At 41.1% G+C, this 23,705-nt stretch overlaps 16 non-coding genes across 16 annotated transcripts; all 16 read left to right on the top strand.

Annotated features, from left to right (window-relative positions):
• The first annotated feature begins 304 nt into the window (after nt 1–304).
• trnav-uac (transfer RNA valine (anticodon UAC)) lies at nt 305–377 on the top strand. Its single transcript has one exon. It is a non-coding gene; the product is annotated as a tRNA-Val (tRNA).
• Nucleotides 378–2,081: 1,704 nt separating this feature from the next.
• trnav-uac (transfer RNA valine (anticodon UAC)) lies at nt 2,082–2,154 on the top strand. Its single transcript has one exon. It is a non-coding gene; the product is annotated as a tRNA-Val (tRNA).
• Nucleotides 2,155–2,346: 192 nt separating this feature from the next.
• trnav-aac (transfer RNA valine (anticodon AAC)) lies at nt 2,347–2,419 on the top strand. The gene has a single exon. It is a non-coding gene; the product is annotated as a tRNA-Val (tRNA).
• A 767-nt stretch (nt 2,420–3,186) lies between these two features.
• On the top strand, nt 3,187–3,259 carry trnav-cac (transfer RNA valine (anticodon CAC)). Its single transcript has one exon. It is a non-coding gene; the product is annotated as a tRNA-Val (tRNA).
• Nucleotides 3,260–4,479: 1,220 nt separating this feature from the next.
• On the top strand, nt 4,480–4,552 carry trnav-uac (transfer RNA valine (anticodon UAC)). Its single transcript has one exon. It is a non-coding gene; the product is annotated as a tRNA-Val (tRNA).
• Nucleotides 4,553–5,434: 882 nt separating this feature from the next.
• On the top strand, nt 5,435–5,507 carry trnav-cac (transfer RNA valine (anticodon CAC)). The gene has a single exon. It is a non-coding gene; the product is annotated as a tRNA-Val (tRNA).
• Nucleotides 5,508–6,662: 1,155 nt separating this feature from the next.
• trnav-uac (transfer RNA valine (anticodon UAC)) lies at nt 6,663–6,735 on the top strand. Its single transcript has one exon. It is a non-coding gene; the product is annotated as a tRNA-Val (tRNA).
• Nucleotides 6,736–7,229: 494 nt separating this feature from the next.
• Nucleotides 7,230–7,302, top strand: trnav-aac (transfer RNA valine (anticodon AAC)). Its single transcript has one exon. It is a non-coding gene; the product is annotated as a tRNA-Val (tRNA).
• A 767-nt stretch (nt 7,303–8,069) lies between these two features.
• trnav-cac (transfer RNA valine (anticodon CAC)) lies at nt 8,070–8,142 on the top strand. Its single transcript has one exon. It is a non-coding gene; the product is annotated as a tRNA-Val (tRNA).
• Nucleotides 8,143–9,385: 1,243 nt separating this feature from the next.
• trnav-cac (transfer RNA valine (anticodon CAC)) lies at nt 9,386–9,458 on the top strand. The gene has a single exon. It is a non-coding gene; the product is annotated as a tRNA-Val (tRNA).
• Nucleotides 9,459–13,035: 3,577 nt separating this feature from the next.
• On the top strand, nt 13,036–13,108 carry trnav-aac (transfer RNA valine (anticodon AAC)). The gene has a single exon. It is a non-coding gene; the product is annotated as a tRNA-Val (tRNA).
• A 1,954-nt stretch (nt 13,109–15,062) lies between these two features.
• On the top strand, nt 15,063–15,135 carry trnav-aac (transfer RNA valine (anticodon AAC)). Its single transcript has one exon. It is a non-coding gene; the product is annotated as a tRNA-Val (tRNA).
• A 1,042-nt stretch (nt 15,136–16,177) lies between these two features.
• On the top strand, nt 16,178–16,250 carry trnav-uac (transfer RNA valine (anticodon UAC)). The gene has a single exon. It is a non-coding gene; the product is annotated as a tRNA-Val (tRNA).
• A 1,264-nt stretch (nt 16,251–17,514) lies between these two features.
• On the top strand, nt 17,515–17,587 carry trnav-aac (transfer RNA valine (anticodon AAC)). The gene has a single exon. It is a non-coding gene; the product is annotated as a tRNA-Val (tRNA).
• A 4,816-nt stretch (nt 17,588–22,403) lies between these two features.
• trnav-cac (transfer RNA valine (anticodon CAC)) lies at nt 22,404–22,476 on the top strand. The gene has a single exon. It is a non-coding gene; the product is annotated as a tRNA-Val (tRNA).
• A 533-nt stretch (nt 22,477–23,009) lies between these two features.
• trnav-cac (transfer RNA valine (anticodon CAC)) lies at nt 23,010–23,082 on the top strand. Its single transcript has one exon. It is a non-coding gene; the product is annotated as a tRNA-Val (tRNA).
• Nucleotides 23,083–23,705: the final 623 nt, after the last annotated feature.

Genomic DNA, 23,705 nt, shown 5'->3' with positions numbered 1-23,705 from the left:
GTTTGCTTTACACGCAAAAGGTCCTCGGTTCGAAACCGAGCAGAAACATAGTCTGTTTTAAGCCATAGAGTGGAATATAATGACAAGGTAACCAAACCTTTAAGCATTCAATGCACGGTTTCGTAGACAAGGCTTAAGACTAGTCCCAGACTAAGATGAATGTTCGAGATGTCTTACCTGAATAAACTTGACCTGGAATACCTTCAAATTTGTGACTGGCAAGTTTCTTGCCAAAGTCAGACAATGCTTGCGTGGTCTGTTTTAAACCAGCGCCAGATTGACGACGTACGCAGGAATTGTCCACGTTTCTGTAGTGTAGTGGTTATCACGTTTGCTTTACACGCAAAAGGTCCTCGGTTCGAAACCGAGCAGAAACATAGTCTGCTTTAAGCCATAGAGTGGAATATAACGACAAGGTAACCAAACCTTAAGCATTCAATGCACTGTTTTGTAGACAAGGCTTAAGACTAGTCCCATACTGAAATGAATGTTCGAGATGTCTCACCTGAATAAACTTGACCTGGAACACCTTCAAATTTGTGACTGGCAAGTTTCTTGCCAAATTCAGAGTTTCTTTAGTGTAGTGGTTATCACGTTCGCCTCACACGCGAAAGGTTCTCGGTTCGAAACCGAGCAGAAACATAGTCTGTTTTAAGCCATAGAGTGGAATATAATGACAAGGTAACCAAACCTTTAAGCATTCAATGCACGGTTTTTATAGACTGCCGAAATTCAGCCTGTATTATGTTACAAGCTATGTTCTTTTAGTGACTGTCGCATTCTCCTGACGTGAAAGGTCCCTAGTCGAAACCGAGCAGAAACATAGTCTGCTTTAAGCCATAGAGTGGAATATAACGATAAGGTAACCAAACCTTTAAGCATTCAATGCACGGTTTCGTAGACAAGGTTTAAGACTAGTCCCAGACTAAGATGATTGTTTGAGATTCCTTAACTGAAAAATCTTGCCCTGAAACACCTTAAAATTTGTTACTGGCAAATTTATGCGAAATTCAGAGTTTCTGAAGTGTAGTGGTTATCACGTTTGCTTTACACGCAAAAGGTCCTCGGTTCGAAACCGAGCAGAAACAGAGTCTGCTTTAAGCCATAGAGTGGAATATAATGACAAGGTAACCAAACCTTTAAGCATTCAATGCACGGTTTTGTAGACAAGGCTTAAGACTAGTCCCAAACTAAGATGAGTGTTTGAGATCTCTTAACTGAAAAATCTTGCCCTGAAACACCTTAAAATTTGTGACTGGCAAATTTATGCGAAATTCAGAGTTTCTGTAGCGTATTGGTTATCACGTTTGCCTAACACGCGAAGGGTCCTCGGTTCGAGACCGAGCAGAAACAGTTTTCAGGTTTTGGCGTCAACCAGAGCAAATGCCATCGGTGTAAAACGTAGCTGCAATGCGTATCGGCCTGATTGAAAGCTTTTTGGGATTGTCAAATTCAGCCTCTATTATGTCACGTACAATGTTCTTTTAGTGACTGTCGCATTCTCCTGACGTGAAAGGTCCCTAGTCGAAACCGAGCAGAAACATAGTCTGCTTTAAGCCATAGAGTGGAATATAATGACAAGGTAACCAAACCTTAAGCATTCAATGCACTTTTTTGTCGACAAGGCTTAAGACTAGTCTCAAACTGAAATGAATGTTCGAGATGTCTTACCTGAATAAACTTGACCTGGAATACCTTCAAATTTGTGACTGGCAAGTTTCTTGCCAAAGTCAGACAATACTTGCGTGGTCTGTTTTAAACCAGCGCCAGGTTGACGACGTACGCAGGAATTGTCCACGTTTCTGTAGTGTAGTGGTTATCACGTTTGCTTTACACGCAAAAGGTCCTCGGTTCGAAACTGCTCGGTTTCCAAACCTTAAGCATTCAATGCACTTTTTTGTCGACAAGGCTTAAGACTAGTCTCAAACTGAAATGAATGTTCGAGATGTCTTACCTGAATAAACTTGACCTGGAATACCTTCAAATTTGTGACTGGCAAGTTTCTTGCCAAAGTCAGACAATACTTGCGTGGTCTGTTTTAAACCAGCGCCAGGTTGACGACGTACGCAGGAATTGTCCACGTTTCTGTAGTGTAGTGGTTATCACGTTTGCTTTACACGCAAAAGGTCCTCGGTTCGAAACCGAGCAGAAACATAGTCTGCTTTAAGCCATAGAGTGGAATATAATGACAAGGTAACCAAACCTTTAAGCATTCAATGCACGGTTTCGTAGACAAGGCTTAAAACTAGTCCCAGACTAAGATGATTGTTTGAGATTCCTTAACTGAAAAATCTTGCCCTGAAACACCTTAAAATTTGTTACTGGCAAATTTATGCGAAATTCAGAGTTTCTGTAGTGTAGTGGTTATCACGTTCGCCTAACACGCGAAAGGTCCTCGGTTCGAAACCGAGCAGAAACAGAGTCTGCTTTAAGCCATAGAGTGGAATATAATGACAAGGTAACCAAACCTTTAAGCATTCAATGCACGGTTTTGTAGACTGTCGAAATTCAGCCTCTATTATGTAACGTACTATGTTCTTTTAGTGACTGTCGCATTCCCCTGACGCATTGCACCTTCAAATTTGTGACTGGCAAGTTTCTTGCCAAAGTCAGACAATGCTTGCGTGGTCTGTTTTAAACCAGCGCCAGTTTGACGACGTACGCAGGAATTGTCCACGTTTCTGTAGTGTAGTGGTTATCACGTTTGCTTTACACGCAAAGGGTCCTCGGTTCGAAACCGAGCAGAAACATAGTCTGCTTTAATCCATAGAGTGGAATATAACGACAAGGTAACCAAACCTTAAGCATTCAATGCACGGTTTTTATAGACTGTCGAAATTCAGCCTCTATTATGTCACGTACTATGTTCTTTTAGTGACTGTCGCATTCTCCTGACGTGAAAGGTCCCTAGTCGAAACCGAGCAGAAACATAGTCTGCTTTAAGCCATAGAGTGGAATATAATGACAAGGTAACCAAACCTTTAAGCATTCAATGCACGGTTTCGTAGACAAGGCATAAGACTAGTCCCATACTAAGATGAATGTTCGAGATGTCTTACCTGAATAAACTTGACCTGGAATACCTTCAAATTTGTGACTGGCATGTTTCTTGCCAAAGTCATTCAATACTTGCGTGGTCTGTTTTAAACCAGCGCCAGGTTGACGACGTACGCAGGAATTGTCCACGTTTCTGTAGTGTAGTGGTTATCACGTTTGCTTCACACGCAAAAGGTCCTCGGTTCGAAACCGAGCAGAAACATAGTCTGCTTTAAGCCATAGAGTGGAATATAATGACAAGGTAACCAAACCTTTAAGCATTCAATGCACGGTTTTGTAGACTGTCGAAATTCAGCCTCTATTATGTCACGTACTATGTTCTTTTAGTGACTGTCGCATTCTCCTGACGTGAAAGGTCCCTAGTCGAAACCGAGCAGAAACATAGTCTGCTTTAAGCCATAGAGTGGAATATAATGACAAGGTAACCAAACCTTTAAGCATTCAATGCACGGTTTCGTAGACAAGGCTTAAGACTAGTCCCAGACTAAGATGATTGTTTGAGATTCCTTAACTGAAAAATCTTGCCCTGAAACACCTTAAAATTTGTTACTGGCAAATTTATGCGAAATTCAGAGTTTCTGAAGTGTAGTGGTTATCACGTTTGCTTTACACGCAAAAGGTCCTCGGTTCGAGACCGAGCAGAAACAGTTTTCAGGTTTTGGCGTCAACCAGAGCAAATGCCATCGGTGTAAAACGTAGCTGCACTGCGTATCGGCCTGATTGAAAGCTTTTTGGGATTGTCAAATTCAGCCTCTATTATGTCACGTACTATGTTCTTTTAATGACTGTCGCATTCTCCTGACGTGAAAGGTCCCTAGTCGAAACCGAGCAGAATAATCGCCTTCTTTAAGTCATATGGTTAAACGTAATTACAAGCTAAACAAAACTTTAAGCATTCAATGCCCAGTTTTGTAGACAAGGCTTAAGACTAGTTCCAGACTAAGATGAATGTTCGAGATGTCTTACCTGAATAAACTTGACCTTGAATACCTTCAAATTTGTGACTGGCAAGTTTCTTGCCAAAGTCAGACAATAGTTGCGTGGTCTGTTTTAAACCAGCGCCAGGTTGACGACGTACGCAGGAATTGTCCACGTTTCTGTTTTGTAGTGGTTATCACGTTTGCTTTACACGCAAAAGGTCCTCGGTTCGAAACCGAGCAGAAACATAGTCTGCTTTAAGCCATAGAGTGGAATATAATGACAAGGTAACCAAACCTTTAAGCATTCAATGCACGGTTTCGTAAACAAGGCTTAAGACTAGTCCCAGACTAAGATGAATGTTCGAGATGTCTTACCTGAATAAACTTGACCTGGAATACCTTCAAATTTGTGACTGGCAAGTTTCTTGCCAAAGTCAGACAATGCTTGCGTGGTCTGTTTTAAACCAGCGCCAGATTGACGACGTACGCAGGAATTGTCCACGTTTCTGTAGTGTAGTGGTTATCACGTTTGCTTTACACGCAAAAGGTCCTCGGTTCGAAACCGAGCAGAAACATAGTCTGCTTTAAGCCATAGAGTGGAATATAACGACAAGGTAACCAAACCTTAAGCATTCAATGCACTGTTTTGTAGACAAGGCTTAAGACTAGTCCCATACTGAAATGAATGTTCGAGATGTCTCACCTGAATAAACTTGACCTGGAACACCTTCAAATTTGTGACTGGCAAGTTTCTTGCCAAATTCAGAGTTTCTTTAGTGTAGTGGTTATCACGTTCGCCTCACACGCGAAAGGTCCTCGGTTCGAAACCGAGCAGAAACATAGTCTGTTTTAAGCCATAGAGTGGAATATCATGACAAGGTAACCAAACCTTTAAGCATTCAATGCACGGTTTTTATAGACTGCCGAAATTCAGCCTCTATTATGTTACAAGCTATGTTCTTTTAGTGACTGTCGCATTCTCCTGACGTGAAAGGTCCCTAGTCGAAACCGAGCAGAAACATAGTCTGCTTTAAGCCATAGAGTGGAATATAACGATAAGGTAACCAAACCTTTAAGCATTCAATGCACGGTTTTGTAGACTGTCGAAATTCAGCCTCTATTATGTCACGTACTATGTTCTTTTAGTGACTGTCGCATTCTCCTGACGTGAAAGGTCCCTAGTCGAAACCGAGCAGAAACATAGTCTGCTTTAAGCCATAGAGTGGAATATAATGACAAGGTAACCAAACCTTTAAGCATTCAATGCACGGTTTCGTAGACAAGGCATAAGACTAGTCCCATACTAAGATGAATGTTCGAGATGTCTTACCTGAATAAACTTGACCTGGAATACCTTCAAATTTGTGACTGGCAAGTTTCTTGCCAAAGTCATTCAATACTTGCGTGGTCTGTTTTAAACCAGCGCCAGGTTGACGACGTACGCAGGAATTGTCCACGTTTCTGTAGTGTAGTGGTTATCACGTTTGCTTCACACGCAAAAGGTCCTCGGTTCGAAACCGAGCAGAAACATAGTCTGCTTTAAGCCATAGAGTGGAATATAATGACAATGTAACCAAACCTTTAAGCATTCAATGCACGGTTTTGTAGACTGTCAAAATTCAGCCTCTATTATGTCACGTACTATGTTCTTTTAGTGACTGTCGCATTCTCCTGACGTGAAAGGTCCCTAGTCGAAACCGAGCAGAAACATAGTCTGCTTTAAGCCATAGAGTGGAATATAATGACAAGGTAACCAAACCTTTAAGCATTCAATGCACGGTTTCGTAGACAAGGCTTAAGACTAGTCCCAGACTAAGATGATTGTTTGAGATTCCTTAACTGAAAAATCTTGCCCTGAAACACCTTAAAATTTGTTACTGGCAAATTTATGCGAAATTCAGAGTTTCTGAAGTGTAGTGGTTATCACGTTTGCTTTACACGCAAAAGGTCCTCGGTTCGAAACCGAGCAGAAACATAGTCTGCTTTATGCCATAGAGTGGAATATAATGACAAGGTAACCAAACCTTTAAGCATTCAATGCACGGTTTCGTAGACAAGGCTTAAGACTAGTCCCAGACTAAGATGAGTGTTTGAGATTTCTTAACTGAAAAATCTTGCCCTGAAACACCTTAAAATTTGTGACTGGCAAATTTATGCGAAATTCAGAGTTTCTGTAGCGTATTGGTTATCACGTTCGCCTAACACGCGAAGGGTCCTCGGTTCGAGACCGAGCAGAAACAGTTTTCAGGTTTTGGCGTCAACCAGAGCAAATGCCATCGGTGTAAAACGTAGCTGCAATGCGTATCGGCCTGATTGAAAGCTTTTTGGGATTGTCAAATTCAGCCTCTATTATGTCACGTACTATGTTCTTTTAATGACTGTCGCATTCTCCTGACGTGAAAGGTCCCTAGTCGAAACCGAGCAGAAACATAGTCTGCTTTAAGCCATAGAGTGGAATATAATGACAAGGTAACCAAACCTTAAGCATTCAATGCACTTTTTTGTCGACAAGGCTTAAGACTAGTCTCAAACTGAAATGAATGTTCGAGATGTCTTACCTGAATAAACTTGACCTGGAATACCTTCAAATTTGTGACTGGCAAGTTTCTTGCCAAAGTCAGACAATACTTGCGTGGTCTGTTTTAAACCAGCGCCAGGTTGACGACGTACGCAGGAATTGTCCACGTTTCTGTAGTGTAGTGGTTATCACGTTTGCTTTACACGCAAAAGGTCCTCGGTTCGAAACCGAGCAGAAACATAGTTTCTGCTCGGTTTCCAAACCTTAAGCATTCAATGCACTTTTTTGTCGACAAGGCTTAAGACTAGTCTCAAACTGAAATGAATGTTCGAGATGTCTTACCTGAATAAACTTGACCTGGAATACCTTCAAATTTGTGACTGGCAAGTTTCTTGCCAAAGTCAGACAATACTTGCGTGGTCTGTTTTAAACCAGCGCCAGGTTGACGACGTACGCAGGAATTGTCCACGTTTCTGTAGTTTAGTGGTTATCACGTTTGCTTTACACGCAAAAGGTCTTCGGTTCGAAACCGAGCAGAAACATAGTCTGCTTTAAGCCATAGAGTGGAATATAATGACAAGGTAACCAAACCTTTAAGCATTCAATGCACGGTTTCGTAGACAAGGCTTAAAACTAGTCCCAGACTAAGATGATTGTTTGAGATTCCTTAACTGAAAAATCCTGCCCTGAAACACCTTAAAATTTGTTACTGGCAAATTTATGCGAAATTCAGAGTTTCTGTAGTGTAGTGGTTATCACGTTCGCCTAACACGCGAAAGGTCCTCGGTTCGAAACCGAGCAGAAACAGAGTCTGCTTTAAGCCATAGAGTGGAATATAATGACAAGGTAACCAAACCTTTAAGCATTCAATGCACGGTTTTGTAGACTGTCGAAATTCAGCCTCTATTATGTAACGTACTATGTTCTTTTAGTGACTGTCGCATTCCCCTGACGCATTGCACCTTCAAATTTGTGACTGGCAAGTTTCTTGCCAAAGTCAGACAATGCTTGCGTGGTCTGTTTTAAACCAGCGCCAGTTTGACGACGTACGCAGGAATTGTCCACGTTTCTGTAGTGTAGTGGTTATCACGTTTGCTTTACACGCAAAGGGTCCTCGGTTCGAAACCGAGCAGAAACATAGTCTGCTTTAATCCATAGAGTGGAATATAACGACAAGGTAACCAAACCTTAAGCATTCAATGCACGGTTTTTATAGACTGTCGAAATTCAGCCTCTATTATGTCACGTACTATGTTCTTTTAGTGACTGTCGCATTCTCCTGACGTGAAAGGTCCCTAGTCGAAACCGAATAGAAACATAGTCTGCTTTAAGCCATAGAGTGGAATATAATGACAAGGTAACCAAACCTTTAAGCATTCAATGCACGGTTTCGTAGACAAGGCATAAGACTAGTCCCATACTAAGATGAATGTTCGAGATGTCTTACCTGAATAAACTTGACCTGGAATACCTTCAAATTTGTGACTGGCATGTTTCTTGCCAAAGTCATTCAATACTTGCGTGGTCTGTTTTAAACCAGCGCCAAGTTGACGACGTACGCAGGAATTGTCCACGTTTCTGTAGTGTAGTGGTTATCACGTTTGCTTCACACGCAAAAGGTCCTCGGTTCGAAACCGAGCAGAAACATAGTCTGCTTTAAGCCATAGAGTGGAATATAATGACAAGGTAACCAAACCTTTAAGCATTCAATGCACGGTTTTGTAGACTGTCGAAATTCAGCCTCTATTATGTCACGTACTATGTTCTTTTAGTGACTGTCGCATTCTCCTGACGTGAAAGGTCCCTAGTCGAAACCGAGCAGAAACATAGTCTGCTTTAAGCCATAGAGTGGAATATAATGACAAGGTAACCAAACCTTTAAGCATTCAATGCACGGTTTCGTAGACAAGGCTTAAGACTAGTCCCAGACTAAGATGATTGTTTGAGATTCCTTAACTGAAAAATCTTGCCCTGAAACACCTTAAAATTTGTTACTGGCAAATTTATGCGAAATTCAGAGTTTCTGAAGTGTAGTGGTTATCACGTTTGCTTTACACGCAAAAGGTCCTCGGTTCGAAACCGAGCAGAAACATAGTCTGCTTTATGCCATAGAGTGGAATATAATGACAAGGTAACCAAACCTTTAAGCATTCAATGCACGGTTTCGTAGACAAGGCTTAAGACTAGTCCCAGACTAAGATGAGTGTTTGAGATTTCTTAACTGAAAAATCTTGCCCTGAAACACCTTAAAATTTGTGACTGGCAAATTTATGCGAAATTCAGAGTTTCTGTAGCGTATTGGTTATCACGTTCGCCTAACACGCGAAGGGTCCTCGGTTCGAGACCGAGCAGAAACAGTTTTCAGGTTTTGGCGTCAACCAGAGCAAATGCCATCGGTGTAAAACGTAGCTGCACTGCGTATCGGCCTGATTGAAAGCTTTTTGGGATTGTCAAATTCAGCCTCTATTATGTCACGTACTATGTTCTTTTAGTGACTGTCGCATTCCCCTGACGCATTGCACCTTCAAATTTGTGACTGGCAAGTTTCTTGCCAAAGTCAGACAATGCTTGCGTGGTCTGTTTTAAACCAGCGCCAGGTGGACGACGTACGCAGGAATTGTCCACGTTTCTGTAGTGTAGTGGGTATCACGTTTGCTTAACACGCAAAAGGTCCTCGGTTCGAAACCGAGCAGAAACATAGTCTGCTTTAAGCCATAGAGTGGAATATAACGACAAGGTAACCAAACCTTAAGCATTCAATGCACTGTTTTGTAGACAAGGCTTAAGACTAGTCCCATACTGAAATGAATGTTCGAGATGTCTCACCTGAATAAACTTGACCTGGAACACCTTCAAATTTGTGACTGGAAAGATTCTTGCCAAATTCAGAGTTTCTGTAGTGTAGTGGTTATCACGTTCGCCTCACACGCGAAAGGTCCTCGGTTCGAAACCGAGCAGAAACATAGTCTGTTTTAAGCCATAGAGTGGAATATAATGACAAGGTAACCAAACCTTTAAGCATTCAATGCACGGTTTTTATAGACTGCCGAAATTCAGCCTCTATTATGTTACAAGCTATGTTCTTTTAGTGACTGTCGCATTCTCCTGACGTGAAAGGTCCCTAGTCGAAACCGAGCAGAAACATAGTCTGCTTTAAGCCATAGAGTGGAATATAACGATAAGGTAACCAAACCTTTAAGCATTCAATGCACGGTTTTGTAGACTGTCGAAATTCAGCCTCTATTATGTCACGTACTATGTTCTTTTAGTGACTGTCGCATTCTCCTGACGTGAAAGGTCCCTAGTCGAAACCGAGCAGAAACATAGTCTGCTTTAAGCCATAGAGTGGAATATAATGACAAGGTAACCAAACATTTAAGCATTCAATGCACGGTTTCGTAGACAAGGCATAAGACTAGTCCCATACTAAGATGAATGTTCGAGATGTCTTACCTGAATAAACTTGACCTGGAATACCTTCAAATTTGTGACTGGCAAGTTTCTTGCCAAAGTCATTCAATACTTGCGTGGTCTGTTTTAAACCAGCGGCAGGTTGACGACGTACGCAGGAATTGTCCACGTTTCTGTAGTGTAGTGGTTATCACGTTTGCTTCACACGCAAAAGGTCCTCGGTTCGAAACCGGGCAGAAACATAGTCTGCTTTAAGCCATAGAATGGAATATAATGACAAGGTAACCAAACATTTAAGCATTCAATGCACGGTTTTGTAGACTGTCGAAATTCAGCCTCTATTATGTCACGTACTATGTTCTTTTAGTGACTGTCGCATTCTCCTGACGTGAAAGGTCCCTAGTCGAAACCGAGCAGAAACATAGTCTGCTTTAAGCCATAGAGTGGAATATAATGACAAGGTAACCAAACCTTTAAGCATTCAATGCACGGTTTCGTAGACAAGGCTTAAGACTAGTCCCAGACTAAGATGATTGTTTGAGATTCCTTAACTGAAAAATCTTGCCCCGAAACACCTTAAAATTTGTTACTGGCAAATTTATGCGAAATTCAGAGTTTCTGAAGTGTAGTGGTTATCACGTTTGCTTTACACGCAAAAGGTCCTCGGTTCGAAACCGAGCAGAAACATAGTCTGCTTTATGCCATAGAGTGGAATATAATGACAACGTAACCAAACCTTTAAGCATTCAATGCACGGTTTCGTAGACAAGGCTTAAGACTAGTCCCAGACTAAGATGAGTGTTTGAGATTTCTTAACTGAAAAATCTTGCCCTGAAACACCTTAAAATTTGTGACTGGCAAATTTATGCGAAATTCAGAGTTTCTGTAGCGTATTGGTTATCACGTTGGCCTAACACGCGAAGGGTCCTCGGTTCGAGACCGAGCAGAAACAGTTTTCAGGTTTTGGCGTCAACCAGAGCAAATGCCATCGGTGTAAAACGTAGCTGCACTGCGTATCGGCCTGATTGAAAGCTTTTTGGGATTGTCAAATTCAGCCTCTATTATGTCACGTACTATGTTCTTTTAATGACTGTCGCATTCTCCTGACGTGAAAGGTCCCTAGTCGAAACCGAGCAGAATAATCGCCTTCTTTAAGTCATATGGTTAAACGTAATTACAAGCTAAACAAAACTTTAAGCATTCAATGCCCAGTTTTGTAGACAAGGCTTAAGACTAGTTCCAGACTAAGATGAACGTTCGAGATGTCTTACCTGAATAAACTTGACCTTGAATACCTTCAAATTTGTGACTGGCAAGTTTCTTGCCAAAGTCAGACAATAGTTGCGTGGTCTGTTTTAAACCAGCGCCAGGTTGACGACGTACGCAGGAATTGTCCACGTTTCTGTTTTGTAGTGGTTATCACGTTTGCTTTACACGCAAAAGGTCCTCGGTTCGAAACCGAGCAGAAACATAGTCTGCTTTAAGCCATAGAGTGGAATATAATGACAAGGTAACCAAACCTTTAAGCATTCAATGCACGGTTTCGTAGACAAGGCTTAAGACTAGTCCCAGACTAAGATGAATGTTCGAGATTCCATAACTGAAAAATCTTGCCCTGAAACACCTTAAAATTTGTGACTGGCAAATTTATGCCAAATTCAGAGTTTCTGTAGTGTAGTGGTTATCACGTTCGCCTAACACGCGAAAGGTCCTCGTTTCGTAACCGAGCAGAAACATAGTCTGTTTTAAGCCATAGAGTGGAATATAATGACAAGGTAACCAAACCTTTAAGCATTCAATGCACGGTTTTGTAGACTGTCGAAATTCAGCCTCTATTATGTCACGTACTATGTTCTTTTAGTGACTGTCGCATTCCCCTGACGCATTGCACCTTCAAATTTGTGACTGGCAAGTTTCTTGCCAAAGTCAGACAATGCTTGGGTGGTCTGTTTTAAACCAGCGCCAGTTTGACGACGTACGCAGGAATTGTCCACGTTTCTGTAGTGTAGTGGTTATCACGTTCACCTCACTCGCGAAAGGTCCTCGGTTCAAAACCGAGCAGAAACATAGTCTGTTTTAAGCCATAGAATGGAATATAATGACAAGGTAACCAAACCTTTAAGCATTCAATGCACGGTTTTTATAGACTGTCGAAATGCAGCCTCTATTATGTTACAAGCTATGTTCTTTTAGTGACTGTCGCATTCTCCTGACGTGAAAGGTCCCTAGTCGAAACCGAGCAGAAACATAGTCTGCTTTAAGCCATAGAGTGGAATATAATGACAAGGTAACCAAACCTTTAAGCATTCAATGCACGGTTTTTATAGACTGTCGAAATTCAGCCTCTATTATGTTACAAGCTATGTTCTTTTAGTGACTGTCGCATTCTCCTGACGTGAAAGGTCCCTAGTCGAAACCGAGCAGAAGCATAGTCTGCTTTAAGCCATAGAGTGGAATATAACGATAAGGTAACCAAACCTTTAAGCATTCAATGCACGGTTTTGTAGACTGTCGAAATTCAGCCTCTATTATGTCACGTACAATGTTATTTTAGTGACTGTCGCATTCTCCTGACGTGAAAGGTCCCTAGTCGAAACCGAGCAGAAACATAGTCTGCTTTAAGCCATAGAGTGGAATATAATGACAAGGTAACCAAACCTTAAGCATTCAATGCACTTTTTTGTCGACAAGGCTTAAGACTAGTCTCAAACTGAAATGAATGTTCGAGATGTCTTACCTGAATAAACTTGACCTGGAATACCTTCAAATTTGTGACTGGCAAGTTTCTTGCCAAAGTCAGACAATACTTGCGTGGTCTGTTTTAAACCAGCGCCAGTTTGACGACGTACGCAGGAATTGTCCACTTTTCTGTAGTGTAGTGGTTATCACGTTTGCTTTACACGCAAAAGGTCCTCGGTTCGAAACCGAGCAGAAACATAGTCTGCTTTAAGCCATAGAGTGGAATAAAATGACAAGGTAACCAAACCTTTAAGCATTCAATGCACGGTTTCGTAGACAAGGCTTAAGACTAGTCCCAGACTAAGATGATTGTTTGAGATTCCTTAACTGAAAAATCTTGCCCTGAAACACCTTAAAATTTGTTACTGGCAAATTTATGCGAAATTCAGAGTTTCTGTAGTGTAGTGGTTATCACGTTCGCCTAACACGCGAAAGGTCCTCGGTTCGAAACCGAGCAGAAACATAGTCTGCTTTAAGCCATAGAGTGGAATATAATGACAAGGTAACCAAACCTTTAAGCATTCAATGCACGGTTTCGTAGACAAGGCTTAAGACTAGTCCCAGACTAAGATGATTGTTTGAGATTCCTTAACTGAAAAATCTTGCCCTGAAACACCTTAAAATTTGTGACTGGCAAATTTATGCCAAATTCAGAGTTTCTGTAGTGTAGTGGTTATCACGTTCGCCTAACACGCGAAAGGTCCTCGTTTCGTAACCGAGCAGAAACATAGTCTGTTTTAAGCCATAGAGTGGAATATAATGACAAGGTAACCAAACCTTTAAGCATTCAATGCACGGTTTTGTAGACTGTCGAAATTCAGCCTCTATTATGTCACGTACTATGTTCTTTTAGTGACTGTCGCATTCTCCTGACGTGAAAGGTCCCTAGTCGAAACCGAGCAGAAACATAGTCTGCTTTAAGCCAGAGAGTGGAATATAATGACAAGGTAACCAAACCTTTAAGCATTCAATGCACGGTTTCGTAGACAAGGCTTAAGACTAGTCCCAGACTAAGATGATTGTTTGAGATTCCTTAACTGAAAAATCTTGCCCTGAAACACCTTAAAATTTGTGACTGGCAAATTTATGCAAAAATACAGAGTTTCTGTAGTGTAGTGGTTATCACGTTCGCCTAACACGCGAAATGTCCTCGTTTCGAAACCGAGCAGAAACATAGTCTGTTTTAAGCCATAGAGTGGAATATAATGACAAGGTAACCAAACCTTTAAGCATTCAATGCACGGTTTTGTAGACTGTCGAAATTCAGCCTCTATTATGTCACGTACTATGTTCTTTTAGTGACTGTCGCATTCTCCTGACGTGAAAGGTCCCTAGTCGAAACCGAGCAGAATCATAGTCTGTTTTAAGCCATAGAGTGGAATATAATGACAAGGTAACCAAACCTTTAAGCATTCAATGCACGGTTTCGTAGACAAGGCTTAAAACTAGTCCCAGACTAAGATGAGTGTTTGAGATTTCTTAACTGAAAAATCTTGCCCTGAAACACCTTAAAATTTGTGACTGGCAAATTTATGCCAAGTTCAGAGTTTCTGTAGTGTAGTTGTTATCACGTTCGCCTAACACGCGAAAGGTCCTCGGTTCGAAACCGAGCAGAAACATAGTCTGTTTTAAGCCATAGAATGGAATATAATGACAAGGTAACCAAACCTTTAAGCATTCAATGCACGGTTTTTATAGACTGTCGAAATGCAGCCTCTATTATGTTACAAGCTATGTTCTTTTAGTGACTGTCGCATTCTCCTGACGTGAAAGGTCCCTAGTCGAAACCGAGCAGAAACATAGTCTGCTTTAAGCAATAGAGTGGAATATAATGACAAGGTAACCAAACCTTTAAGCATTCAATGCACGGTTTTTATAGACTGTCGAAATTCAGCCTCTATTATGTTACAAGCTATGTTCTTTTAGTGACTGTCGCATTCTCCTGACGTGAAAGGTCCCTAGTCGAAACCGAGCAGAAGCATAGTCTGCTTTAAGCCATAGAGTGGAATATAACGATAAGGTAACCAAACCTTTAAGCATTCAATGCACGGTTTTGTAGACTGTCGAAATTCAGCCTCTATTATGTCACGTACTATGTTCTTTTAGTGACTGTCGCATTCTCCTGACGTGAAAGGTCCCTAGTCGAAACCGAGCAGAAACATAGTCTGCTTTAAGCCATAGAGTGGAATATAATGACAAGGTAACCAAACCTTTAAGCATTCAATGCACGGTTTCATAGACAAGGCTTAAGACTAGTCCCATACTAAGATGAATGTTCGAGATGTCTTACCTGAATAAACTTGACCTGGAATACCTTCAAATTTGTGACTGGCAAGTTTCTTGCCAAAGTCAGACAATACTTGCGTGGTCTGTTTTAAACCAGCGCCAGGTTGACGACGTACGCCGGAATTGTCCACGTTTCTGTAGTGTAGTGGTTATCACGTTCGCCTAACACGCGAAAGGTCCTCGGTTCGAAACCGAGCAGAAACATAGTCTGTTTTAAGCCATAGAGTGGAATATAATGACAAGGTAACCAAACCTTTAAGCATTCAATGCACGGTTTTGTTGACTGTCGAAATTCAGCCTCTATTATGTCATGTACTATGTTCTTTTAGTGACTGTCGAATTCCCCTGACGCATTGCACCTTCAAATTTGCGACTGTCAAGTTTCTTGCCAAAGTCAGACAATGCTTGGGTGGTCTGTTTTAAACCAGCGCCAGTTTGACGACGTACGCAGGAATTGTCCACGTTTCTGTAGTGTAGTGGTTATCACGTTTGCTTCACACGCAAAAGGTCCTCGGTTCGAAACCAAGCAGAAACATAGTGTGCTTTAAGCCATAGAGAGCAATATAATGACAAGGTAACCAAACCTTTAAGCATTCAATGCACGGTTTCGTAGACAAGGCTTAAGACTAGTCCCAGACTAAGATGATTGTTTGAGATTCCTTAACTGAAAAATCTTGCCCTGAAACACCTTAAAATTTGTTACTGGCAAATTTATGCGAAATTCAGAGTTTCTGTAGTGTATTGGTTATCACGTTCGCCTAACACGCGAAAGGTCCTCGGTTAGAGACCGAGCAGAAACAGTTTTCAGGTTTTGGCGTCAACCAGAGCAAATGCAATCAGTGTAAAACGTAGCTGCAATGCGTATCGGCCTGATTGAAAGCTTTTTGGGATTGTCAAATTCAGCCTCTATTATGTCACGTACTATGTTCTTTTAGTGACTGTCGCATTCTCCTGACGTGAAAGGTCCCTAGTCGAAACCGAGCAGAATAATCGCCTTCTTTAAGCCATATGGTTAAACGTAATTACAAGCTAAACAAAACTTTAAGCATTCAATGCCCAGTATTGTAGACAAGGCTTAAGACTAGTCCCAGACTAAGATGAATGTTCGAGATGTCTTACCTGAATAAACTTGACCTGGAATACCTTCAAATTTGTGACTGGCAAGTTTCTTGCCAAAGTCAGACAATACTTGCGTGGTCTGTTTTAAACCAGCGCCAGGTTGACGACATACGCAGGAATTGTCCACGTTTCTGTAGTGTAGTGGTTATCACGTTTGCTTTACACGCAAAAGGTCCTCGGTTCGAAACCGAGCAGAAACATAGTCTGCTTTAAGCCATAGAGTGGAATATAATGACAAGGTAACCAAACCTTTAAGCATTCAATGCACGGTTTCGTAGACAAGGCTTAAGACTAGTCCCAGACTAAGATGATTGTTTGAGATATCTTAACTGAAAAATCTTGCCCTGAAACACCTTAAAATTTGTGACTGGCAAATTTATGCAAAAATACAGAGTTTCTGTAGTGTAGTGGTTATCACGTTCGCCTAACACGCGAAAGGTCCTCGTTTCGAAACCGAGCAGAAACATAGTCTGTTTTAAGCCATAGAGTGGAATATAATGACAAGGTAACCAAACCGTTAAGCATTCAATGCACGGTTTTGTAGACTGTCGAAATTCAGCCTCTATTATGTCACGTACTATGTTCTTTTAGTGACTGTCGCATTCTCCTGACGTGAAAGGTCCCTAGTCGAAACCGAGCAGAATCAATGTCTGTTTTAAGCCATAGAGTGGAATATAATGACAAGGTAACCAAACCTTTAAGCATTCAATGCACGGTTTTGTAGACTGTCGAAATTCAGCCTCTATTATGTCACGTACTATGTTCTTTTAGTGACTGTCGCATTCTCCTGACGTGAAAGGTCCCTAGTCGAAACCGAGCAGAAACATAGTCTGCTTTAAGCCAGAGAGTGGAATATAATGACAAGGTAACCAAACCTTTAAGCATTCAATGCACGGTTTCGTAGACAAGGCTTAAGACTAGTCCCAGACTAAGATGATTGTTTGAGATTCCTTAACTGAAAAATCTTGCCCTGAAACACCTTAAAATTTGTGACTGGCAAATTTATGCAAAAATACAGAGTTTCTGTAGTGTAGTGGTTATCACGTTCGCCTAACACGCGAAATGTCCTCGTTTCGAAACCGAGCAGAAACATAGTCTGTTTTAAGCCATAGAGTGGAATATAATGACAAGGTAACCAAACCTTTAAGCATTCAATGCACGGTTTTGTAGACTGTCGAAATTCAGCCTCTATTATGTCACGTACTATGTTCTTTTAGTGACTGTCGCATTCTCCTGACGTGAAAGGTCCCTAGTCGAAACCGAGCAGAATCATAGTCTGTTTTAAGCCATAGAGTGGAATATAATGACAAGGTAACCAAACCTTTAAGCATTCAATGCACGGTTTCGTAGACAAGGCTTAAAACTAGTCCCAGACTAAGATGAGTGTTTGAGATTTCTTAACTGAAAAATCTTGCCCTGAAACACCTTAAAATTTGTGACTGGCAAATTTATGCCAAGTTCAGAGTTTCTGTAGTGTAGTGGTTATCACGTTCGCCTAACACGCGAAAGGTCCTCGGTTCGAAACCGAGCAGAAACATAGTCTGTTTTAAGCCATAGAGTGGAATATAATGACAAGGTAACCAAACCTTTAAGCATTCAATGAACGGTTTTTATAGACAGTCGAAATTCAGCCTCTATTATGTTACAAGCTATGTTCTTTTAGTGACTGTCGCATTCTCCTGACGTGAAAGGTCCCTAGTCGAAACCGAGCAGAATAATCGCCTTCTTTAAGCCATATGGTTAAACGTAATTACAAGCTAAACAAAACTTTAAGCATTCAATGCCCAGTTTTGTAGACAAGGCTTAAGACTAATCCCAGACTAAGATGATTGTTCGAGATGTCTTACCTGAATAAACTTGACCTGGAATACCTTCAAATTTGTGACTGGCAAGTTTCTTGCCAAAGTCAGACAATACTTGCGTGGTCTGTTTTAAACCAGCGCCTGGTTGACGACGTACGCAGGAATTGTCCACATTTCTGTAGTGTAGTGGTTATCACGTTTGCTTTACACGCAAAAGGTCCTCGCTTCGAAACCCGAGCAGAAACATAGTCTGCTTTAAGCCATAGAGTGGAATATAATGACAAGGTAACCAAACCTTTAAGCATTCAATGCACGGTTTCGTAGACAAGGCTTAAGACTAGTCCCAGACTAAGATGAAATTTGTGACTGGCAAATTTATGCAAAAATACAGAGTTTCTGTAGTGTAGTTGTTATCACGTTCGCCTAACACGCGAAAGGTCCTCGTTTCGAAACCGAGCAGAAACATAGTCTGTTTTAAGCCATAGAGTGGAATATAATGACAAGGTAACCAAACCTTTAAGCATTCAATGCACGGTTTTGTAGACTGTCGAAATTCAGCCTCTATTATGTCACGTACTATGTTCTTTTAGTGACTGTCGCATTCTCCTGACGTGAAAGGTCCCTAGTCGAAACCGAGCAGAATCATAGTCTGTTTTAAGCCATAGAGTGGAATATAATGACAAGGTAACCAAACCTTTAAGCATTCAATGCACGGTTTTGTAGACTGTCGAAATTCAGCCTCTATTATGTCACGTACTATGTTCTTTTAGTGACTGTCGCATTCTCCTGACGTGAAAGGTCCCTAGTCGAAACCGAGCAGAAACATAGTCTGCTTTAAGCCATAGAGTGGAATATAATGACAAGGTAACCAAACCTTTAAGCATTCAATGCACGGTTTCGTAGACAAGGCTTAAGACTAGTCCCAGACTAAGATGATTGTTTGAGATTCCTTAACTGAAAAATCTTGCCCTGAAACACCTTAAAATTTGTGACTGGCAAATTTATGCAAAAATACAGAGTTTCTGTAGTGTAGTGGTTATCACGTTCGCCTAACACGCGAAATGTCCTCGTTTCGAAACCGAGCAGAAACATAGTCTGTTTTAAGCCATAGAGTGGAATATAATGACAAGGTAACCAAACCTTTAAGCATTCAATGCACGGTTTTGTAGACTGTCGAAATTCAGCCTCTATTATGTCACGTACTATGTTCTTTTAGTGACTGTCGCATTCTCCTGACGTGAAAGGTCCCTAGTCGAAACCGAGCAGAATCATAGTCTGTTTTAAGCCATAGAGTGGAATATAATGACAAGGTAACCAAACCTTTAAGCATTCAATGCACGGTTTCGTAGACAAGGCTTAAAACTTGTCCCAGACTAAGATGAGTGTTTGAGATTTCTTAACTGAAAAATCTTGCCCTGAAACACCTTAAAATTTGTGACTGGCAAATTTATGCCAAGTTCAGAGTTTCTGTAGTGTAGTTGTTATCACGTTCGCCTAACACGCGAAAGGTCCTCGGTTCGAAACCGAGCAGAAACATAGTCTGTTTTAAGCCATAGAGTGGAATATAATGACAAGGTAACCAAACCTTTAAGCATTCAATGAACGGTTTTTATAGACAGTCGAAATTCAGCCTCTATTATGTTACAAGCTATGTTCTTTTAGTGACTGTCGCATTCTCCTAACGTGAAAGGTCCCTAGTCGAAACCGAGCAGAATAATCGCCTTCTTTAAGCCATATGGTTAAACGTAATTACAAGCTAAACAAAACTTTAAGCATTCAATGCCCAGTTTTGTAGACAAGGCTTAAGACTAATCCCAGACTAAGATGATTGTTCGAGATGTCTTACCTGAATAAACTTGACCTGGAATACCTTCAAATTTGTGACTGTCAAGTTTCTTGCCAAAGTCAGACAATACTTGCGTGGTCTGTTTTAAACCAGCGCCTGGTTGACGACGTACGCAGGAATTGTCCACGTTTCTGTAGTGTAGTGGTTATCACGTTTGCTTTACACGCAAAAGGTCCTCGCTTCGAAACCCGAGCAGAAACATAGTCTGCTTTAAGCCATAGAGTGGAATATAATGACAAGGTAACCAAACCTTTAAGCATTCAATGCACGGTTTCGTAGACAAGGCTTAAGACTAGTCCCAGACTAAGATGAAATTTGTGACTGGCAAATTTATGCAAAAATACAGAGTTTCTGTAGTGTAGTTGTTATCACGTTCCCCTAACACGCGAAAGGTCCTCGTTTCGAAACCGAGCAGAAACATAGTCTGTTTTAAGCCATAGAGTGGAATATAATGACAAGGTAACCAAACCTTTAAGCATTCAATGCACGGTTTTGTAGACTGTCGAAATTCAGCCTCTATTATGTCACATACTATGTTCTTTTAGTGACTGTCGCATTCTCCTGACGTGAAAGGTCCCTAGTCGAAACCGAGCAGAATCATAGTCTGTTTTAAGCCATAGAGTGGAATATAATGACAAGGCAACCAAACCTTTAAGCATTCAATGCACGGTTTTGTAGACTGTCGAAATTCAGCCTCTATTATGTCACGTACTATGATCTTTTAGTGACTGTCGCATTCTCCTGACGTGAAAGGTCCCTAGTCGAAACCGAGCAGAAACATAGTCTGCTTTAAGCCATAGAGTGGAATATAATGACAAGGTAACCAAACCTTTAAGCATTCAATGCACGGTTTCGTAGACAAGGCTTAAGACCAGTCCCAGACTAAGATGATTGTTTGAGATTCCTTAACTGAAAAATCTTGCCCTGAAACACCTTAAAATTTGTGACTGGCAAATTTATGCAAATATACAGAGTTTCTGTAGTGTAGTGGTTATCACGTTCGCCTAACACGCGAAAGGTCCTCGTTTCGAAACCGAGCAGAAACATAGTCTGTTTTAAGCCATAGAGTGGAATATAGTGACAAGGTAACCAAACCTTTAAGCATTCAATGCACAGTTTTGTAGACTGTCGAAATTCAGCCTCTATTATGTCACGTACTATGTTCTTTTAGTGACTGTCGCATTCTCCTGACGTGAAAGGTCCCTAGTCGAAACCGAGCAGAATCATAGTCTGTTTTAAGCCATAGAGTGGAATATAATGACAAGGTAACCAAACCTTTAAGCATTCAATGCACGGTTTTGTAGACTGTCGAAATTCAGCCTCTATTATGTCACGTACTATGTTCTTTTAGTGACTGTCGCATTCTCCTGACGTGAAAGGTCCCTAGTCGAAACCGAGCAGAAACATAGTCTGCATTAAGCCATAGAGTGGAATATAATGACAAGGTAACCAAACCTTTAAGCATTCAATGCACGGTTTCGTAGACAAGGCTTAAGACTAGTCCCAGATTAAGATGAGTGTTTGAGATTTCTTAACTGAAAAATCTTGCCCTGAAACACCTTAAAATTTGTGACTGGCAAACTTATGCCAAGTTCAGAGTTTCTGTAGAGTAGTGGTTATCACGTTCGCCTAACACGCGAAAGGTCCTCGGTTCGAAACCGAGCAGAAACATAGTCTGTTTTAAGCCATAGAGTGGAATATAATGACAAGGTAACCAAACCTTTAAGCATTCAATGAACGGTTTTTATAGACAGTCGAAATTCAGCCTCTATTATGTTACAAGCTATGTTCTTTTAGTGACTGTCGCATTCTCCTGACGTGAAAGGTCCCTAGTCGAAACCGAGCAGAATAATCGCCTTCTTTAAGTCATATGGTTAAACGTAATTACAAGCTAAACAAAACTTTAAGCATTCAATGCCCAGTTTTGTAGACAAGGCTTAAGACTAGTCCCAGACTAAGATGAATGTTCGAGATGTCTTACCTGAATAAACTTGACCTGGAATACCTTCAAATTTGTGACTGGCAAGTTTCTTGCCAAAGTCAGACAATAGTTGCGTGGTCTGTTTTAAACCAGCGCCAGGTTGACGACGTACGCAGGAATTGTCCACGTTTCTGTAGTGTAGTGGTTATCACGTTTGCTTTACACGCAAAAGGTCCTCGCTTCGAAACCCGAGCAGAAACATAGTCTGCTTTAAGCCATAGAGTGGAATATAATGACAAGGTAACCAAACCTTTAAGCATTCAATGCACGGTTTCGTAGACAAGGCTTAAGACTAGTCCCAGACTAAGATGATTGTTTGAGATTCCTTAACTGAAAAATCTTGCCCTGAAACACCTTAAAATTTGTGACTGGCAAATTTATGCCAATTTCAGAGTTTCTGTAGTGTAGTGGTTATCACGTTCGCCTAACACGCGAAAGGTCCTCGTTTCGAAACCGAGCAGAAACATAGTCTGTTTTAAGCCATAGAGTGGAATATAATGACAAGGTAACCAAACCTTTAAGCATTCAATGCACGGTTTTGTAGACTGTCGAAATTCAGCCTCTATTATGTCACGTACTATGTTCTTTTAGTGACTGTCGCATTCCCCTGACGCATTGCACCTTCAAATTTGTGACTGGCAAGTTTCTTGCCAAAGTCAGACAATGCTTGGGTGGTCTGTTTTAAACCAGCGCCAGTTTGACGACGTACGCAGGAATTGTCCACGTTTCTGTAGTGTAGTGGTTATCACGTTTGCTTCACACGCAAAAGGTCCTCGGTTCGAAACCGAGCAGAAACATAGTGTGCTTTAAGCCATAGAGAGCAATATAATGACAAGGTAACCAAACCTTTAAGCATTCAATGCACGGTTTCGTAGACAAGGCTTAAGACTAGTCCCAGACTAAGATGATTGTTTGAGATTCCTTAACTGAAAAATCTTGCCCTGAAACACCTTAAAATTTGTTACTGGCAAATTTATGCGAAATTCAGAGTTTCTGTAGTGTATTGGTTATGACGTTCGCATAACACGCGATAGGTCCTCGGTTCGAGACCGAGCAGAAACAGTTTTCAGGTTTTGGCGTCAACCAGAGCAAATGCCATCAGTGTAAAACGTAGCTGCAATGCGTATCGGCCTGATTGAAAGCTTTTTGGGATTGTCAAATTCAGCCTCTATTATGTCACGTACTATGTTCTTTTAGTGACTGTCGCATTCCCCTGACGCATTGCACCTTCAAATTTGTGACTGGCAAGTTTCTTGCCAAAGTCAGACAATGCTTGGGTGGTCTGTTTTAAACCAGCGCCAGTTTGACGACGTACGCAGGGATTGTCCACGTTTCTGTAGTGTAGTGGTTATCACGTTTGCTTCACACGCAAAAGGTCCTCGGTTCGAAACCGAGCAGAAACATAGTCTGCTTTAAGCCATAGAGTGGAATATAATGACAAGGTAACCAAACCTTTAAGCATTCAATGCACGGTTTCGTAGACAAGGCTTAAGACTAGTCCCAGACTAAGATGAGTGTTTGAGATTTCTTAACTGAAAAATCTTGCCCTGAAACACCTTAAAATTTGTGACTGGCAAATTTATGCCAAATTCAGAGTTTCTGTAGTGTAGTGGTTATCACGTTCGCCTAACACGCGAAAGGTACTCGGTTCGAAACCGAGCAGAAACATAGTCTGTTTTAAGCCATAGAGTGGAATATAATGACAAGGTAACCAAACCTTTAAGCATTCAATGAACGGTTTTTATAGACAGTCGAAATTCAGCCTCTATTATGTTACAAGCTATGTTCTTTTAGTGACTGTCGCATTCTCCTGACGTGAAAGGTCCCTAGTCGAAACCGAGCAGAAACATAGTCTGCTTTAAGCCATAGAGTGGAATATAATGACAAGGTAACAAAACCTTTAAGCATTCAATGCACGGTTTCGTAGACTGTCGAAATTCAGCCTCTATTATGTCACGTACTATGTTCTTTTAGTGACTGTCGCATTCTCCTGACGTGAAAGGTCCCTAGTCGAAACCGAGCAGAA

This window comes from Triplophysa dalaica, chromosome 5, assembly GCF_015846415.1.
Source record: "Triplophysa dalaica isolate WHDGS20190420 chromosome 5, ASM1584641v1, whole genome shotgun sequence".
In the NCBI taxonomy this organism is placed as follows: domain Eukaryota; kingdom Metazoa; phylum Chordata; class Actinopteri; order Cypriniformes; family Nemacheilidae; genus Triplophysa; species Triplophysa dalaica.
Note: the sequence above shows the minus strand (reverse complement) of the source record. Positions and strands in the feature narration are given on the sequence as shown.